Genomic DNA, 10,673 nt, shown 5'->3' on the forward strand with positions numbered 1-10,673 from the left:
CAGATCCAATGTATCACCTGAAAAGGGAAGATGTACCACTAGGGGTAACCCAGTTTGGGAACCCCTGAACTATATGGAAGGTTTTAGTAATGGTTTATTTCCAAACGGAAGATGCTTTCCAGATATCTCATTTCTCCATTTTTTCTTAACTACTGTTGCTCCCCCCTCCCCCACCCCGACCGGCCGTTCACCAGAACTGAATTCTCGTTTGAAGAGCTGTCGGATCATTGAATCTCTTGGTCATTGATAAGAATCCTTGATTGAATAATTGCTATTTAAATAGCTTCACAACAACCAAATCACTGACACCAATAATCCTTTACTATTTCTATACCTACAAATCAGAGAGGGAGTTTAGGATAGATATCGAGCTAAGAAATCAAATATCCACTAACTACAGGTTTTTTTGAAAAGCCATAAATATCCATCTCTCACAGAACTTGTCCTATGACAGTCAAGTCAAAATTTAAATTTGGACTGCAGGTCACACTTCCATTGCAATGACTAAACTTCGCCGCCGACCTGTCTGTCATTTACTATTAAAAATAACTTCAAAAAACGGATATCGGCGCCGAATTCTAAGATAAATAAAAGAGGAGGTTTTCCAACGTCTGGTCGTTTCAAAGGGAGGCAACTAAATGTCACCACACAGTGCTGGTTAAGAATCAGTGATGTACAATCGACGAACCCTCATGTCATCTAAAAATTCAACCCACTTCTCTATCAGATAATAAAAAATCATACTATTGATGCACTACAGCTTTTGGTGGTTTATAAAGTCCACTTTGAGTTTATATATTGTATGCATACACACACAAACACACACACACACACACACATATATATATATATATATATATATATATATACACAGCCGTTTATAGTCTATTGCAGGACAAAGACCTTAGACATTTCAATTCATATCTGGTGTTTGGCCATTTTTCATCACCACGCTGCCCAGTGCGGATTGGTGATGGTGGGAGATTTTCATCTGATTGCTCACAGCAAACCAACCTAATATGGGTGACCCTGACTAGTACAGCATTACTGATCATGGCGATACGCAGATCCTTTCACCATGTTGTGTGTGCGTGAACTGTTCTGGTGTTGCCTCCATTTGCCTGAAAGAAAGGAACTGTGTTTTACCTGAAGAAAAAAAAAATGTACATATGAGCCAGTGTTTCTGGAATATCTATCTGGCCATGGCACCTGTCAAAGTTGAACCTGAAATGAAAATTGCCTTTTCACTCCCGGGTTTTTGGAGCTTTCGAACTCGTCTCTGTTTCACAGCAACGATGACGGACTCGTTTTTTCACTCTCCCGACCCGATCTTTTTCTGTTATCTGACTCTGTTGCGATGCAAATATAACTTTCTTTTTATCTTGATTAAAAATGAATAGGCACTGCAAAGGTTGCATATTAGATCTGAAATCTCTCTCTCTCTCTCTCTCTCTCTCTCTCTCTCTCTCTCTCTCTCTCTCTCTCTCTCTCTCTCTCACCTTTATATAAATATATAGATATACAGTGTATATATATATATGTATATATATATATATATATATATATATATATATATATATATATATATATATATATATATATATATATATATATATATATACTGTATATATTCCGGTAACGCTTAGAATATAACTACTCTTATTCTCCCCTTCCCTTGTGCAGGGGAGAGATGAAGTGGTCATACCCTGTTTAGAGGGGAGTGCATGTGCGTGTGTGTGCATAAATATCTAAATATTAAGTCGTCATTTTTTATGGGTCGCGTACCCTAGTTGGGTAATAATCTAAGACCTTCTCTGCGTAGTTTGGGACGTTTTGCGTTTAATGGATCAGTATAAATGACTTTTGTAGGCTTTAGTTTCTGACTATAACGAGGGAGCTGATGACGAGCAGACATTTAGTAATATTGATTATTAAATTAATAAATGGAAAATAAACTGTGGAGTTTAGGCACCCCTTTCATACCTCCACCAAGGAGATTATGCGATCGAGTCTATTTATTTGTCTGTCTGTGTGTCTGTAGACAGGCATACGTCAAAACTACGCTACGGATTTTGATGAAAATTTCCCCCACAGATAGATCTTAGGTCAAGGATGACCCCATTACATTTTGGAGCTAATCCTGGTTTCCGGATCCGGATTCTAGATCCGATTTGCATTTTCACCATTTTAAAGATAAAGTCAAAACTACTCGACGGGATTGTGACGAAATTTTTCACCACAGATAGATCTAGGGTCATGGACGACCCCATAAAATTTTGGAAATGATCCGGATCTGGATTCTAAATCCGGGTTTGCATTTTTCGCCAGTTTGAAAATATCATTGAAATAAATTGACGGATTTTGACGAAATATCCATCACAGATAGATTTTAGTCCATAGACGACACCATCAAATTTTGGAGATGATCCGGATCCAGATCTGTATTCAGGATCCGGGTTTGCATTTATTGCCATTTTAAAGATAACATCAAAATTACTCGTTGTATTGCTACGAAATTTTCATCACATAATTTTCTAGCATATTTTGTCCGTGCTTTAATCGTTTAGACTGGTAAAATAAAATTAAGGACTCGTAGTTTAATAGTCAGAATACTTGTAATTTCTCGGTAAAGCATTACACTGTTAATCGTTTTTATATAGATAAGAAAAGTAAAAGTTAGACTAACCCAACCGGGGGAAATGATTTCCCCTACTTGAGGTTACCTTATGAGATCAGAATCCTTTAAGTTGGGTAATTCCTTCGGGTATTACCTTACTTATAGGACTTTTCCCCCTTCCCCGCTGTCTCTTTTGTGATGGATGAACCATCACCCTCCCTGGCCGTCATTCTACATTTGACCCTAAGGGTAATCTATAGAACTGGCCTGAGGTTCCCTGTCTGCTGCCGGCCGGGCCGGCTGCCGGCAGGTACCCTCATATCATTAGAGTGTTCTTCAGTCCTCCCTTGGACTGCCTTCCATAGCCCATATGGATGGGATATGGTTGGGTGGAAGCCCGAATATAATTCCCCCTTCCACTTGATCCCTCATTCGGAATGTAGGCCGGCAAGGCTGAGCCTTTGCCTTCCTCCGTCCTCTCTCTTTTTCTCTACTTTTCCTTATACTGGGCCAGCCACCGGCAGCTTGTAGCAGTCGGCGGCCATGTTGGTTGTCTGTCGGCCGGCAGTTACTCTTGCGCCACTTGCCGGGGGTGTCGCTGAGCGATAACCCAACGACAATAAACATACTATGACCAGGGGCCGGGAACTAAGTTGTCGGCCGGCAGTCGGCCACCCAAAGTATAGATCTGAAGACAGTAACTGCCTTCAATAGCCCAGAATAGGCCGGCATATATCAGCAGGCCCGGCATATGTCGGCAGGCCCGGTATGTGTCGGCAGGCCGGCATATGCCGGAAGGCCCGGCAGGTCTGGCGGCATATCGCCGCCAGTCAGTGCTGTAGCCCATCACATATAAGAGAATGATCCTCTCTACCCCCAATATTGAACCTGGGACATTGTGTTAAGAAGACACTTTATATCAAAGGATATTATCTTCCCATACAAAATTCATTAAGAATTTATTGTTCAATATTGGAGGAGGTTATAGCAATGGGCTGGACAGGAAACACAAGTAGGTGTCATTCCTATTTTCTAGCTTACTCTATCCAAGCTAATATTTTTTAAAAATATGTATGCTGAAATCTGAGAATTTCACTGAATACAGTACTTATATGCTTTCTTTCTTTACAGGAGGAGCATCCCGAGTGCGGGAACAGCTTTTGCAGGGTCCGTAGCAAGAACTTCTACGGCCATGACATGTGTAGGGCCCATGCTCGCTGTGCAGTCACCAAGGGGGCTCTCAAATACTGGGACCCACAGGTATGTACCGTTTGTGACAAACTGGTAAAAGAGGCTTTTGATGATCAAAAGTCTGAGTAAAGGGATGCAGCAAGGGACACGCTGCGAAAATGGGTCAGGGGTTTTCAGAAGAACACCTCTGGCCCATACCTTCCTAATGAAAGGATGAGGGACTGTCTTTTCCCTAGGGCATCTGCGGATGCAATCATTCCCCAGGCTCAACCTGAGATTCCCCTAGTACAGATTCCGATAGAATCTGTTGTTTCGGACACTTTGAAGGGCATCCAATTAGATGACAACATGTCGGTTGTCTCAGAGGAGACTGAGAACAATCTCCTACTGGAAGAACTGGAGCAGGAGGATGACGTACCTCCTGAGGCTGGAGTCGATAAGACCGAAACGATTTCGGTATCATTAGCCACAGTGACTGAGCCGGTGCCTTCGACTTCATCTACTGCATCCCAGTTAGATTCCATCACGAGTATGTTGCACTCGCTGCTGTATATGGTGCAGGACATTCAGAAGAAATTGTCCGAGAAAGAAGCTTCTCTTCGGACGGAAATGCATCAGCTGGTTGCAACACGTTTAGCCCCGAAGAAGCTAAACGTCAAGGATCTCCCCGCTTTCTCTGACGTTAACCCTTGGAGATATGCAGAGCATATGCCAATGTCGGGGAGGGGAAGATCTTCCTCTCGGAGAAACTGGGCACTATCCCAGTAGAGGAAATTGAGTTTTGGCCCAGCAAAGGGGCCTACCCGGACTGCTATGTCCGTCTAAGGACAGAACCTGCATGCAAGGAGGAAACAGAGCCAAAGGAGACGATTGTCCTCGAACTCTCTAAGGCTCAGGCCTTATATACAACCACCTTAAAAGAGAGGGCCTTTACTAGTTCCAAGGTGCCGGCTCTCGGCAAAAAGCACCCGTCCTTTATTGCTGACCCCAAACACGCCTTCCCCTTTATGGACAAAGGGTTTAAGGCAGCCTTAAAGGCAGTCGAAGCAGGGAAACCTTGCCCTACACTGGAGGAGTGTAGACCCTTTTCCCTTGCTTTTCCATCAGATGATATAGACTGGAAGGATGTTCATAACACCTTCACAGTTGGGAAGCTGGAGGCAGATATTGCTGGACGACAGTTCGGCGAAGACCTCCCGAAGCTGTCAGAGTCTCTCCTGCTCAGGGAACAAGAGACTAAAGAACATCTTGCTGCTTCCATGTCTCTGCAGACTGGCTTAGAGACTATGGCAAGCATCCCGGACACCCCAGATATGTACATGGTCTTCGCCAAATCCCATTTGGCGACAGTCACCAAGGACTTGTACAACTTTATCAAAGCCCGAAGGACTTGTAGAGAGTTCGTGTTCGCCTCGGCTGCGGTGAGACACGAACCAAGGAAGCTCATAGCCTCCAATATCTGGTGAAAAGACCTCTTCCCAAGCGAAGTGGTCAAAGAGGTCGTGGACAAAGCCGCTACAGAGAACAGGAATCTCCTTTCCAAGTGGGGCTTGTCCTCAAAAAGAACATCTTCCGCTGACAAGGGTCCCCAGCTGAAGAATAAATCAAAACGACCAAGAGTGCCCTCTCGGTCTAGAAAACAGCAACAGCTTCCCGTGGCCACGGTGCCCCAGACGGTGGCACAACCAACCACCACCTTCCAACTGGTGCCCCAAATGCTGGCGACCCAATCGCCGGTGTTCACCCTAGTCTTTGAAAGCCAATCGACGACTTTTAGGCCAAAGTCTCGAGGTTCCTTTCGAGGATCCTCTAGACGCCCCTTCAGAGGTAGGGGTAACAAAGGTGGACGGGGCCAAGGAGGCAAGTCCTCCAACCAGCACTCCAAGTGAGATGCTACCGGTAGGAGGAAGACTTCTCCTCTTCCGGGATCGTTGGACCTTCGATCCCTGGCCCCACAGCGTAATCAAGAACGGACTAGGGTGGAGTTGGAGCTCAACTCCACCGAACTTTCCTCAATTCTTCCAGCACTCAACCCCATTCTGGAAGAATATGTTCAGGAACTCCTGAACAAAAGAGTTATACGGAAGGCAAAGTCCATCAGATTCCAAGGAAGGCTATTTTGTGTTCCGAAGAAGGATTCGGAAAAGCTCAGAGTCATTCTGGACTTATCACCACTCAACAAGTTCATAGTGAACCACAAATTCAGAATGCTGACGCTTCAACACATAAGGACCTTTTTGCCCAAACGGGCATACACAGTCTCCATAGACATGATGGATGCGTACTGGCATGTTCCAATCAACCGTCAAGTTTCTCCCTACCTAGGGTTCAAACTATAGAAAAGAAAGTACGTTTTCAGAGCCATGCCCTTCAGTCTAAACATAGCCCCAAGGGTATTCACCAAGCTTGCGAATGCAGTCATTCATCAACTACGCCTAAAGGGGATCCAGGTAGTAGCCTACCTGGACGACTGGCTAGTGTGGGCAGCATCCGAGGAAGAGTGCAGGCAAGCCTCCAAGCAAGTGATCCAGTTCCTGGAACACTTAAGATTCAAGATCAACTTGGAAAAGTCTCGTCTATCTCCAGCTCAAAAGTTCCAGTGGCTGGGCGTCCACTGGGATTTACAGTCACACTGCCTTTCCATTCCATCAAAGAAGAGGAAAGAGATAGCAGGATCTGTCAAGAGACTTCTTCAATCCGACAGGATATCAAGAAGGCAACAGGAGAGAGTGTTGGGGTCCCTCCAGTTTGCCTCAGTGACAGATCCAATATTGAAAGCACAATTAAAAGATGTATCAGGAGTTAGGAGAAACTACGCATCAAACGCTCAAAGAGATCTACAAAGACCGATTCCAAATCGTCTGCGATCACTACTCAAACCATGGTCAGAAGCCAAGAACCTGAAGAGCAAGGCACCTCTGAAACCACCTCCACCGGCAGTCACCGTTCACACGGACGCCTCAAAAGAGGGGTGGGAAGGTCACTCTCATCATCGGAAAGTCCAGGGAACCTAGTCTCCCCTCTTCAAGACCTTCCACATCAATTTTCTGGAATCCATGGCGGTTCTTCTCTCTCTGAAGAAACTGGAACTTCGCTGCTCAATCCACATCCGTCTGGTTCTAGACAGCAAAGTTGTAATGAGATGCCTAAATCGACAAGGCTCGAGATCACCTCGCATAAATCAAGTGATACTGGCCATCCTCCGTCTAGCGAAGAAGAGATGGCACTTGTCAGCAGTCCACCTTCAAGGGTTCCACAATGTGACAGCGGATGCTCTATCCAGGGTCAACCCGATAGAGTCAGAATGATCCCTAGACGCAAAATCATTCTCCTTCATATTACGCAAAGTCCCAGGACTGCAGATAGATCTCTTCGCAACGAGCGACAACAAGAAGCTACCCCGGTATGTAGCCCCGTACGAGGATCCTCTAGCGGAAGCGACAGACGCAATGTCCATAGATTGGAACAGGTGGTCCAAGATCTACCTGTTCCCTTCAACCAACTTTCTGCTGAAAGTCCTCGACAAACTGAGATCCTTTCGAGGGATAGCAGCAATAGTGGCCCACAAGTGGCCCAACAGTGCTTGGTTCCCTTTGATAATGGAACTATGCCTGAAGCTGATCCCATTGCCGGGCCCAGTTCTGACTCAGCAAGTGCAGATATTGACTGTCTCCGCTTCATCAGAGAAAACCCAGAACCTTCATCTCATGATTTTCTCGCCCTAGCGGTCAAGAAACGGTTCGGGATTTCTAGGGACAGTATTAACTTCTTAGAAGAATACAAGTCAAAGTAGACAAGAGGACAATATGAGTCTTCCTGGAAGAAATGGGTGGCCTTTGTCAAGGCGAAGAAACCTAAAGAGATTTCTACGGATTTCTGCTTGTCCTTCTTCATCCATCTTCATGAACAAGGTTTAGTAGCCAACACGATTACTACATGTAAATCTGCCCTAGCCAGTCCAATACTATATGCCTTCCAGGTAGACTTTTCTAATGAAATCTTCAACAAGATTCCAAAAGCCTGCGCTAAACTTCGGCCCGCAGCTCCTCCAAAGCCCATTTCATGGTCTTTGGATAAGGTTCTTCACTTAGCATCAACTCTGAACAATGAGGATTGCTCGCTGAAAGACTTGACTCAAAAGGTGATATTCTTATTTGCACTAGCCTCAGGAGCCAGAGTTAGCGAAATAGTGGCCCTCTCGAGGGATGATGGCCACATTCAGTTCACAGACTCCGGAGAACTGAACCTCTTTCCGGACCCGACGTTTCTCACCAAGAACGAGCTGCCCACTAAGAGATGGGGTCCCTGGAGAATCTGCCCTCTGAAGGAAGAAGCATCCCTCTGCCCAGTGGAATGCCTAAAGGTCTATCTTCGTAGAACTTCAGACTTAAAGGGAGGTCAGCTTTTCAGGAGAGAGACGTCTGGTTCAACATTATCCTTGAAACAGTTAAGGGCGAAAATCACCTATTTCATACGCAGAGCGGATCCAGACAGTACACCCGCAGGTCATCATCCGAGAAAAGTTGCCTGGTCTCTGAATTTCTTTCAGACGATGTCGTTTGAAAGCCTTCGTGCTTATACTGGATGGAAGTCATCCAGAGTTTTCTTCAAACACTATGCGAAGCAATTACAGGAAATAAAATTTCATGTGGTGGCGGCAAGAAGTGTTATAAAACCTGCCGCTTGATTACTGCGAAGAACAGTGCACTAATTGGGACTTTTAGTGAAGGATGTACATGATAGACTCGTAAGACATATCATGTTGAGTATTGTGTTTAGTGATAACACTATAGACTGTTCTCTCTACACAGGTGACATTAAGCATAATAGACTGACACAAGTGCCAGGCATACTTATATGCACAGTGTTCCTAGTAACAACAGAATACATAGTGAAATTTTATATTTCCCTTAGAGTGGCTAATTTTTTCCTTTTCAGGTGAAACTTATTTTAATTCTGTTATTACTATTTATGCTTTTATGCAGAATTGTTCTGCATAAGATGTAATTGAATACAACCATGATTTATATTTTAGTAATAAACAATAGAAGGAATCTTTGCGTCTCTTTTGCCTCAAACATTCTAGATTAAGAATAAAGTCAGAGCATCCTTGATTCTTTTATTGTTTAAGAAAATATTGGGGAACTAAGGTTAAGACTGCTCCAAGCAAACAGGTAAGAACTGATTGTACTAAACTGTTTATTTTACTGAACTAAGGTTTCCTACACGTATATAAACCTGTCTGTCTCTTTTCAGCCAGACTTAGGAGGTATCAGTAACCTATACAGAGATATACCATCTAAGTACAAACTATACTTCATGTATATAATGACACTAATATACAAACTGTTCGCTAGATTGTTCCTTGAACTCACAATCCTCGGGTTTTTTCCTTGAACTCACAATCCTCGGGTTTTTTCCTAAGAGTCTACCCAGACTCTTCCCTGTAGGGGGCAGGAAGAACTGACATAGTTTATGATCAGTTAATTGATGTATAACGGTAACATCAAGTGTCTCTAGGTCTAGAAGACCAAATAGGAAATATTTATCTCGAGATAACGGCACTATTGAAAATCCACAGATACATTAATGCTCTGGTAAACTTCCATCAGGATGACATGGCCTGAGCCCAAAAAACGGATTTTGAAGCGAAGCGAAAAATCTATTTTTGGGTGAGGTAGCCATGTCGTCCTGATGGACCCACCCTCTTTTTGACAAAAGGATAATGAATCCCTCCCTATGGTACTGTATCTGTAACACCTACAAAGCTACAAAGAATGGCTTGGTGGCGCCTCTCGGTGGTGAATCGGCGCACTATTTACAGTACAGTAGGAGTGTCGAGAGCGTTGCCTCTTTAACGACTCTCCTATATTCTTGCCACTTTTTCCCTCGAAGCGAAAACGCTATTAGGGGTGTAGATAGCTATGAGACGTGTCAAGAATAAGTCCTCTGATTACGCGATATCCAATTTCAAGGGATATTCGCTCCAGGAGTTAGAATTCTGGATACCTTTGGTAAATTCTCTGGGATATATCACTGTAGTCAAATATAACCTAGGAAGCTACTAATGAAGGAACCTCCATCAGGACGATATGGCTACCTCACCCAAAAATAGATTTTTCGCTTCGCTTCAAAATCCGGTATATATATATATATATATATATATATATATATATATATATATATATATATATATATATATATATAAACATACATAAATACATTCATACATACATAGATACATACATTAAAGACCATTGCCTTAGTGGTGTCGTGTTTTCTGTAGGAATCCTTGTATTTACGTAGTTTAGTCAAATTCTCCTATGGTTAAAGACACTATCCTTCATTCTATCACTACAACAGTGTTTCGACAATACTATACTATATCTTTATCAAGTGATACTGATTAACGTCAGCTTTACAATGCTTTATTTTATAAGTGCTCAACTGTAATTATGACTATTTAATTTAACAATGATATTTTAAAGTATATAAGAAAGTAAAAAAAAGATAAAAAATAAAGTATTCAAAATATCAGAGATGCTTTGAAGATTATTGAAAGAAAATTTGCTGCGTACAGTTTATGCTTTTATATGTTCAAATGCATACACACACAAACATTCGCTCAGACATGCGCCATCCCAGAGACCACCTGAGAGAAAAAGGCTGATTTAACGTGCTTTCCTTATCGCAATTTCCATGTTGAAGTTTGGCCGTTTGTCTGTTGATAATGTTACCAATAAGATGAAATTACAAAATTCAGTCGAGTCGTCTCAATTTTTCTTTCGTGGTTATAGCTCAGACACACACTCACACACACACACACACACACACACACATTAACAAAGGAGTAAGACAGTGAGAA

Source organism: Palaemon carinicauda, chromosome 11 (genome assembly GCF_036898095.1).
Source record: "Palaemon carinicauda isolate YSFRI2023 chromosome 11, ASM3689809v2, whole genome shotgun sequence".
NCBI lineage: Eukaryota > Metazoa > Arthropoda > Malacostraca > Decapoda > Palaemonidae > Palaemon > Palaemon carinicauda.